Source organism: Hemicordylus capensis, chromosome 4 (genome assembly GCF_027244095.1).
Source record: "Hemicordylus capensis ecotype Gifberg chromosome 4, rHemCap1.1.pri, whole genome shotgun sequence".
NCBI classification, from domain to species: domain Eukaryota; kingdom Metazoa; phylum Chordata; class Lepidosauria; order Squamata; family Cordylidae; genus Hemicordylus; species Hemicordylus capensis.
This window is the reverse complement of record NC_069660.1, coordinates 257,058,809-257,068,814: the sequence shown is the minus strand read 5'-3', so window position 1 is coordinate 257,068,814 and position 10,006 is coordinate 257,058,809.

The following is a 10,006-nucleotide window of genomic DNA, read 5'->3' as shown; positions in this document are numbered from 1 at the left end:
ACTGTTGCTAGTGTCTATTTTATGTTTATTTTTAGATTGTGAGCCCTTTGGGGACAGGGATCCATCTTATTTCTCTATGTAAATCACTCTGAGCCATTTTTGGAAGGGTGGTATAGAAATCAAATAAATAAATAAATAAATAAATAAATAAATAAATAAATAAAAATAAAAGAATGGACTTTGAAGGAGTCATCTTTGACTTTTTGTAATTCACATAGATACCCAGGGTCTTTAAATCCTGCTCCAGTTTGTACTTGGACAGAGCTGTCAAAAGCCAGTCGTCCAAGTACGGGAATACCTCCAGACCAAGGTGACGGGGATGAGCTATCACCACAGCCATAACTTTGGCAAACATCTTGGCTGCAGTGGAGAGCCCAAAGGGGAGGACTTTGTATTGACAGACTTGAAGGCCTACCATAAAACAAAGGTACTTTCTGTGCTTCAGATGGATTTGGGCATGAAAGTAAGCATCCTTTAAATTGATGGTGATAAACCATCTGTCTCCCACCAGTAGCTAAATTATGGATGCAATGGAGATCATGCAGAATTTGGTGGTCTGCATAAATTTGTTGACTGTCCGGAGGGTGAATTCCTTCAGCACTTGGAAATATCTGGAATAGAACCAGCCCCCCTGGAGAGTTGGTGGAACAGGTTCTATCACATTTCTTTCCAGATGTGGCACCAGGCACCACCTCCACTTGGAGAGCAGGGTTAGGAGCAGTGGATCTTATACCCATGAACCAGGGAAGGGTGTGAAATTGTATGGCATAGTGCAATTGGACTATGGAAAGCACCCATTCTTCCACAGTTATGAGTCTCCAATTGTCCAGATGTTCCAAAATCATGAGTACTTGGGTAGGAGCATCCAAGTTATCAAAGATTCTGTTTTGAGCTCTTGCCCTTTTTGGGGCTGAGTATTGAACTTTCCCCTGGGCTGGTAGGGTTTAGAAGGGGGGCTTGAAGTTTTCTTAAAATCACACTTGTCCGTGGGTTTGTATTGAGATTTATACTTCCCATAGGCGGTGCCAGGGGCATAGGATGATCTGGGCTTAGATTGGCAGCCTGTTTGAGTAGTCAAGACCACAAACAACTTCACAGTCAGCTTTGATTTTTTCAGTTTCTCTAAGGTATCATCAGTCTCAGTGCTGAAGACACCCTCACCCTCAAAGGGAAGGTCCTCTATTTTCTCCCTGGTTTCATATTGCAAAGTGGAGGAGCAAAGCTAGGCATGACGCTGCAAAGCTATCGAACCCACCATACGTTTTTACTCACAGTCCATCAGATGGTGAGCTGTGCTAATCTGCTGCCTGGTGATATCAGTGGATTTACTCTGGAGCTCTTTGGCTTTAGCTGGCTTGTCTTCTGGCCTCATCTCGGCAAGTTCCTCCCACAAGGAGTGCTGATAGTGTGATATGCACATAGTGTAATTAGCAGTGTGCATTGCTAATGTGGTGGTGGAATAGAAACATCTCCCAAGGGCTTACAAGTTTCCTTATCAATTGAGGCTGTATGTTGCCTGCCAGAACGAGAAGAGGAATAGTAGTTTACTAACAGCAAATTGGGTTGCAGGTGTTTAAAGAACTATTTGCAGCCCTCTTCCTGGACTGTATACATATTTTCAAGCCACCTTGACGTAGGGGCCATAGCAGACAGCTTCTTTCAGGCTTGTTTGGAAGCTTGTAAAAGCACCAATAGCATAGGTAAGGCAGTGGATTGGGAAGTCTATGCAGTTTGCAAAAACGTATATACAGGATCCTCAATGTTCTCAGTGACCTGTTTGAGGCTGAGGCCTAAAGTTTTGGCCATATCAGAGACCAAGATATGATGGTTCTTATGTTCCTCTTTGGGTGAATTAGAGGACTTTTAAAGTACCTCATCATCCAGGGACGGTTCCGACGGGTCCGCAGTAGTCTGAGGGTCGGTGTCTGAATCAGGTGCCTGGTCCTCAGGGATAGGGGATGGGGCCCCAGTCAATGGGGTACCCCTTGGGGTACCATCAGAAGGTATTGGAGCTGGGCTTTGTGGTTCAGCTGGCAAAACAGGTTGTACTGGAAGCATTATTGGTGCCACTGAAGGTGGATGCAACAGAGTGGTCGGGTTAGGGGGAGACTCTGGGTCAACTGAGATGAAGCAGAGTGCATAGGACTATATGAGTGTACACTCCAGGGCTTCTCAGTCTTCCATTTGATTAAATTATGTCTTTTGTCCTCCATTAGGCATCCTTGAGTGACAGGAGAAAAAGATAGTGTCCTTGGAACCTCAATGACATAATCCGTATCACTGAGGTCAATAATACTGGGACATGAGGGAGAAAGGGGATAGACACCCTGGGACAGAGCCATATTTGCCTTTGAAGGCAGAGAGAAAATGTTACATGGAGGGACTTCAGTTGTCACCATCACTGAGCGGCTTGTCATCTGGGAGTCAAGGGTCGGCATCCTCTCCTGTCATTACTCTTTGATAAGTACAATTTTCAGTTTTGGTATCATAAACTTCAGTACTGCGGGCAGCAATGCGTTTCCCTAGACCAACATGTTTGATATTGGTACTTTCAGCAGCTGCGAGGGAGTCAACATTGGCAGACAGAGTTGTTACTGTTGACGTCAAAGACGCGGCTGGCTTTGATAATGGAATGGCTGACGAGCTCGACATCAAGAGCTTAGGCTTTAATTCCATATTTAAAAGGTTGTCTTTTAACTTCAAATGTCTAATTTTTCAAGTTTGCTTAGAAAACTCTTGACCGACTCTACTGTTCTCTGTATTATGATCTTCTTCTAGACAGATAAGGAATGATGATCTGAGGAGGGGAAAGTGGTGTTACTGTTCCCGCACCTGTTAAACGTATTTTTCCCCCTGGTCATCAAAACCGCTTGATAAACAAAGAAAGAAACGATAGTCTCTCAAATGAAAACAGTCAAATAACTTTCTCTCACTTATCCGAATGGCTGAGGGGGCGAACCCCAGTCAAAGCAGAAGAACCTTCTGAAGCATCCGTAATAGTTGGCGATTGGAAAGGAACTGAGAGTGGTGCTCCGCCCGCCCTTCTGACGGATGCATGAGCACCGTGGGCGGAGTCAGGAGCGCCGTGTGAAGTTTTTAGAATCTTCCCAAACAGGCTCCTGCACAGGGGTGTATCCAGTGGTGTGAATACACTGGGACCACATCAAGGATCTTCTAGGTATATGTATCATTGTCAGTACTGTAACAAACCAAAGAACTAAATTGAGGCAAAGCCCATGGAAAAATACGATGGGGCACAACTTGGCATTACAGTCGTGCCTTTTACATCTGACAAGGGCAAAGCAAAGGTTTTGTTTTTTAAAGCATGTTCAATGTAACTTTTTAGTATATACTGGAGCTTGACAGAGCCTGAGGCAATTTGTGTATGGAGTCAGTGAAGACTCAGAGAGGAAGAGCAAGTGCCAGGTTGACAAATTCCCGAGGGGAGCCATCTTAGCCTGTTGAAACAAACACACACAGCAAAGAGTCCTGTCACACCTTAAAGACAGACAGATTTATTATGGCATAAGATGGCTCTAGACCACAAAAGTAATTGCACATTGTGCAATTACAATTGTTCTGAAGATAATTAGAATGAGGGCAATACTTGGAGCCCTCATTTGAAGGGATTGCTAAGGGGGGAAGTGGGGGGAGGGGTGTAGCTATTTTTTTTTTTTAATGACTGCTGGCTCTCAGGAGTGCTGCTGACAAGTTTCACATCTTCCCTACCACCACAATCACTAAATTACACCCAGTTTTACTGCCTGCAATGGGAAGATGAAATATGGTTGAGTGAGGGTGGGGGGACTTAACACAGCCCTAGACAACAAAATATTCTCTAAGACTCTATAGTTGGCAGTAAATAATGTAGAGGGTGTACCACATTATTGGAGATGGAGGCCGTAGCTCAGTGGTAGAGCATCTACTTTGCATGTAGAAGTTCCCAGGTTCAGTCCCTGCCACTTGCAGGGAGGGCTGGGAAGGACCTGCCCCAATTCTTGGAGAAGCTGGTACCAGTCAGTATAGACAATTCCGAGCTAGATGGACCAATGCTGACTTGGTAGAAGTCAGCTTCCTATGTTGCCACACAAAACCAGGAGTCAGAACATCTGCTGTCAAGTTATGCCAAAGGTATTGTCAAGGAATGCAGCCTTGTGAAGGCTTTTCTTAATCAAGGAAGTATTAGTTCATGAACATACCTGTGCTGGGTGTGATGCATTATTAACGGATGGCACTATTTAGAAAAACAAGTGATCTGGATGATCTCCTGATCCAATAAGGTGCCTCTGCAACAACAAGAACAACAACAAAACCATCCCAGAGCAACGTTTCTGCAGACAGATAATTCTCCAACAATAATTCTTCACACCATTTTGACCAGTTATCAGTCTCCCCCCCCCCCCAATATTTGGGCACAGCAAGTGAGTCTGGGAACTGACCAAAAGCGAAACTTAGAACACTTGGCTGACTATATTTTCTTCGCTTAAAAATAGGAGTCAAAGATAGAAATGGACCATTAGATTAGGCACAGTAGCACTGATTCAGGCAGGGGCAGAAGACTCCAGATCTCAAAGGCCACTGTGCCTTAGCTCCTGGCACATCAGAGTAACAAAGGGGAAAGGAGCAAAAAACCCTCCCTCCCCCATTCTGCTGCCATGACCAGTAAGTAAAGGGAGAGGAAGAGTGTATGAATATGAATATTTATATACAGCTTTTCAACAAAAGTCCCAAAGCATTTTACATAGATATGAATAATACATAAATACTTAAATAAAGTGATTCCCTGCCCCCAAAGGGCTCACAATCTAAACAAGAAATATAAGACAGACAACAGCAGCAGCCACTGGAAGGATGCTGTTCTGGGGTGGAGAGGGCTAGTTGCTCTCCCCCTGCTTAAATAAAGAGAATCACCACTTTTTATCTTCTTCTTCTTCCTCCTCCTCCTCCTCCTTCCTTCCTTCCTTCCTTCACCCACCCTCAACCAGAGAAAATGTGCCCCATGCTATCTTCTGGTTTTGTGTTTATTCTTTTTGTTGTCATTTTTCTTCTTTCTCTTCCCCCCTCCCTTTATCTCTAGTCTTGCTCTTCTGGGCTAGTGCTTCATTCCAACCACAGTGTTACTTTATTTCTCCATTTTATGTTCCTCGGATGCTCTCCACTGGGCTACCATGTTCACTTTCTTGGATTTCTGTAGAGGTTTATACTTCTCTATAACATCTAATATGATTTGGAAGGGGAGAGGCATGATGTTAAGCTCTGTCTGCAGTGATTTTTTCAGTGTTCAGATGGCAGTGGAGGAAACCATTGCAGCTTAATTGTGTTAGAACTTGCCTTGTGCAAAATAATTAAGGTTACACTGAGGCATGTTGGACAGAGAAGCAAATAAAGGCTCTCCATCTGAAAATACAAAAAGCATCAGTGTGTCAAATCTTTCTCCAACCCTAACTGGAACTTGTGTATTCCTTAAGGCAGGGAATGTTAGTGAAGAAAAACATGCCTGCTTTAGCAAAGTTGAGTTTTAGAAAACATTGTAAATACAGAGTCAGCAGAATCCAAATGTTATCTAATAGGTGGAGGGCTGCACTTTGTTCCTCCATGGACAGTCTTGTCTCTCTTGGTTGTGGAAAGTCTGAATGGCTTATTTTTAGCCATCTCTTCCTCCAGTTTTTGATTCTTCCCTGGGCGCTTTCCAGATTAGCCTCTTAAAAGTAGCTAAAAGCCTCATTCAGGCAAATTGCAGTCAAAACATAAAACCTGCAGGGGGAGCAGTCTCATGAAAACTAACAACCCGGAAAAACGACACCTTTTTTATGCTGGATAAACGACATCATAGCACTAAATCGCAGTGATTAAATTCAAAGCAAGGCATTGGATATATGAATGGGACTCTGCGGTCAGCATCAGGACTGCAGTGTCACAACATGGGAGGTGTGGAAGCACAGTTCAGAGATATGTCCTGACCCCGTTTTAGGGTCTAATCTGAAAAGCGCCCTGGTGTGGCTGAATTCATAGTAGTTCAGAAACAGGCCAGTCACATTGATTCATTAAATTGTTGTGTGTTGCCTTGCCAAACTTCCCGAGCAATCAAAACATTGTATTTATACAAAAAATATTCATAAAATTCAAATTGGTATAAAGAAGTATAATCTGGCTAGCTTAAAATTATTACAGTTGAATCCCAGGAAATGCTTCTGATATCGAATGGAAAATGGATTACATTATTTAATCAGCTGCAGCAAAATTTGCCAGTACTTTGAACCAGAAGAACTATGATTTAAACATTACTTTCATTGTACTGCTCAGAATATTTCAAGTAAACTTCTGGTTTGAAAAGTGACTTTATAAAAATAGCTTCTTCAAACTAAGCAGATATGCTTCCAGAGTGATTTAGTGAAAAACTAAAAATTTTCAGCCTGCCAGCTCTGCTGAAACACCACAGTTTATTTCCAAGTTGTGCAACATCAACAGAACTGTCGCATTCCAATTACAAAGCACTTATGCAAACTCAGACACTTCTTCAGCTAAGACCTCATTCTCACTTTTGAAGGAAAAGTTGTAACCAACGTGAGGCCCAAAGAACAATTTGTTCCAGGAAGTGGTGCGAATAGCAAACATGAGACAGAAAAGTAAAGACGTTGAATTCTTACACTAAATCTCTACAGCACTGACATGAATTACATGATGAAATAATAAATAGTGGTCCATATGCACTGCTAAGCTAGGGTTGTCAACTGAACAAAAATAACATATTTCTCCAGCTTTTTGCATTTTTTTTCCTCAGGCAGGCTGCAAAGTTTAATCTCAGGCCATTCAGCAGCTGTTGCTAGGCTCTGCTCCTTTCCCACGAGGCTCTGTCCAAGGATCAGATTTTTCAAGGATTAGCAATCTTGTGACACCATTAGGCCCCACCTTCTGACATCATCAGGCTGTGCCCCAGAAACCTCAAGATTTTGGAGGCATCCAGCCTGGCAATCCTAAACTGACAAGCAATAAATGAGGATAGCCCAGTTCAAAAAGTTACTATCATTCTCCACTTGCACAGACAGTGGTATCACTGTCAGCTAGCTACACATACCTCTATAGGTATCTGCAGAGCTGCAGCACTGCAATACCTGCATTGGGTTAACCAGGTCTTTCCTTAATCTGCAATCATTGCTCAGCTATGGTGGCTATTGCGGGAAAACTCCTCTGTTCTCTGTGGCTGCTGTAAAGATGTGCACTGTGCACCCTCACACAGGACACATGGTTTTTCCTATAAAATGATAAAGAAGTGAAAAGAGAGTGTGAAGGCAGAGATGAGTTTAATGGGGGCGGGCAACCAAGCACAGGATGCACTTTTAGGTACTGAATATTTTTACTTTAAGTTGAATTTTACTTTTACTTTAAGTTGAATGTTTAGATAACAGGGTGGAGAAAAGGAGAGGCAGCACCAGTAAGCAGAAAACAGGGGTGGGGTGGCAGGAAATCACAGCAGAGCGAGTCTCAGGCTGGCAACAGTTGTAATTTATTTTTACATATAAATTGCCCACATAAGAATTATATTTAAAATGATGCAGAATTATAAATACGCATGCATGCAATAAAAGCCAACAATGCATTAAATGCCCATTTTATTCCTTTATTGCCTAGATTATGATCATTCATTTATTGCAAACATTTGTAAAGTCATTCATTTAAGGGTACATGGGTAAGGATATGTTATTCATGACTGACAAAACCAATAAAATTATCTTTTTCTGCTTGTTCATCTTAGCAACATCACTGTGTTTACTTGTGAAATCTTTCCTCCTAATTCACTGACTTTATATAAGGTAATTTTTGTTCTTAGTTCCCTGCTTTATCTTTGACATATTAATTACTGCCTCAAGGCCAGGCAGTTTTAGAGCCTGCTATGTGATTCATTCTATTAAAGGATCTTATTGTTTCCTAAGATGTGAAACACATGAAATGTAGGAAATCTGTTAAGGGATTGGTCAGTGAATTTGATTTTGTTAAGCTGAGCTCCATTTATTGTGTGATTTTATAGTGTGAAGGTGTACATTTTATGTGCTGACACTATTTGCAGATACTCTAACTGAAGCTATTCCTGCAGGTGCCACATCTCCCACCCCTGCAATCCCATCCCCCAATATTTTTCACAATATCAAGCTATTAAAATCTCCAGGATTGTTTTCCTGGAGATTGATGCCAGTTCCTTAAGATTCCAGGCCAGTCCTGAGGGGCTGGCAACCTATTAATTTATCATAGAAATACAAAATAATTCTAACCACAGCTGAAACTGAAACTGGCTGGTCAAGCTGTCTGATTGAGATGCTATCCACTTTAATGTTGTCTTTAAAAATGAGGAAAAACCTGCTGGCTACAACTTCAGCAGACACAATATTGTCAATATATCAAAAGCAGAAAAGACAACTTTCAATCAAATATGCATTTTTACCTAAATATCACTATCAGTTTGCATCACTTGGGAATGTATAACTTTAATTAAATATTGACAAATAAAGTCAGATCTCTGACCCCTCCTTTCTTCCTTGGCTATAAATAGCCCACAAAACCAGCACCATAATAAGATCATAGCTTCCATTCTTCATTAAAGGCAGCAACATACACAGGGCATGATTAGTCTCTGTGCCTTACACAGGGCTGCTCCCACATTTGGTGAACTGAGCAATAGCCCCAGTGGGGGGAGCTTTTGGGGGGGGGGGCAGAAGATTGTGCCCTGGCACCCTGCATCCTGGCCCTGACAGCAGACTGATGTAACCATGGCCCCTTGCTAGCCCTGTCCTGGGCACACCTCCCAAGCCTGGGCACCATTCTCTGTTGTGGGAAGCTGTCTGGGCTCCCCATGCTGCCTCACAAGAGCATGAAGAGGCAGTGGTGGTGGCGGTGGCAGCAGCAGGAGAGGCCTGCTGCTGCCACCACCACTGGTTAGCAACAAAAGCCCGTGTGCAAATAGTGTGCCCAGCAGGAAGAAGCCTGGAGCAACTGCATGGGCTCTTGTTACGAAGTCATTGCTGGGGGTGGCAACAGTGGTGGAACATAGGAAAGGAACATAGGAAACTGCCATATACTGAGTCAGACCATTGGTCTATCTAGCTCAGTATTGTCTTCACAGATTGGCAGTGGTTTCTCCAAGGTTGCAGGCAGGAATCTCTCTCAGCCCTATCTTGGAGAAGCCAGGGAGGGAACTTGAAACCTTCTTTCTGCTCTTCCCAGAGCGGCTTCATCCCCTGAGGGAATATCTTGCAGTGCTCACACATCAAGTCTCCCATTCATATGCAACCAGGGCAGACCCTGCTTAGCTATGGGGACAAGTCATGCTTGCTACCACAAGACCAGCTCTCCTCTCCCTGCATGATCTAGACTGAGGTTGATCTAGGTTGATCTAGACTGAGCAAAGGTGCTCAGCTGAAATGCCAGGTGTGATGTCCTGACCTCCTCTTCTGTCCTTATCATCTGTCCCATCTGCTTTCCTCAATAGTTGTTGGTACCAGCAGAGCCTGGGCTTGGGAGATTGAGCGGGATGGAGCTAGGGGGGAAGGTTCTGTCAGCCCTGCCCACAGGATAGTGCCTTGTGTATATGCCATTATATATTTTTGTTTCAGATGCATCATGCAAACAAGAATCAAGTTGGCACAGGGCTTACACGCGCTATCAGGAGCATGCAGGCACGTATGGAAAGACTAAAGACTATGTGGGTGCCTGCATTGGTGCCTATGTTGACTATGAGGCAGCTATTCCGGTGGTGGTGGGGAACAGAAGAAGAAATGTTGGCAGGTCAGCAGGCCATTCCAGGGCGAGGGTAGTAAGAAATATATTAACTGTCTCCCCTTCTGGCTGTCCTGCCCAGCTCTTTGACCTCGGGGAGCACTGCCAACTACCCACATAGCCTTTCCTTGCTCCTCTGCAATGCCAGGTTGGTCCAAAATAAGCCAGAATTCATCCATGATTTGATTATGGATGAAGGTGCTGACCTGGTATGTATTGCTGAGACTTGGTTGGGGGA